This window comes from Ursus maritimus, unplaced genomic scaffold (assembly GCF_017311325.1).
Source record: "Ursus maritimus isolate PB19 unplaced genomic scaffold, ASM1731132v1 scaffold_23, whole genome shotgun sequence".
Lineage (NCBI taxonomy): Eukaryota > Metazoa > Chordata > Mammalia > Carnivora > Ursidae > Ursus > Ursus maritimus.
This window is the reverse complement of record NW_024424786.1, coordinates 47,359,259-47,359,630: the sequence shown is the minus strand read 5'-3', so window position 1 is coordinate 47,359,630 and position 372 is coordinate 47,359,259. Positions and strand designations below refer to the sequence as shown.

Here is a 372-nt window from a genome sequence, read left to right as displayed (position 1 = left end):
CCCCCCCCCCCCCCCGCCCCGGAACCGCGCTCCCGCACACACACCACCCCTCCCCCAAGCCAGCCTTCTTGAGGGCTACTGTCCGCAAGACTGAGGCCTCCTCACGCCCCACTAACAGGTCGGGGCTCGTGGGGGTGCGGCTTGGAAAGAGCTGGAAGGACTCGAATTGAGACCCTAAGGTGGGGGTTGGGGGACCCAGCTGGGTCTCCGGAGATCAGTATTAGGAGTTTGGGGATCTCTTAGGGTTGAAAGTGTTTCCTGGGGCAGCTCAAAAGTGAGGTCTCTGGAAAATCGGGGCTGCCCAGGTGGTCCACACCCGCCCCCCAGCTGTCGGAGGCATCGGCCAAGTGCGGGGGGGGGGGGGGGGGGGGG

At 66.1% G+C, this 372-nt stretch overlaps 1 protein-coding gene across 8 annotated transcripts in view; it reads left to right on the top strand.

The window, feature by feature from the left end:
- Nucleotides 1-372, top strand: part of PGGHG (protein-glucosylgalactosylhydroxylysine glucosidase) — a 7,329-nt gene that overhangs the window by 972 nt on the left and 5,985 nt on the right. The gene's annotated exons all lie outside the window — the stretch shown is intronic.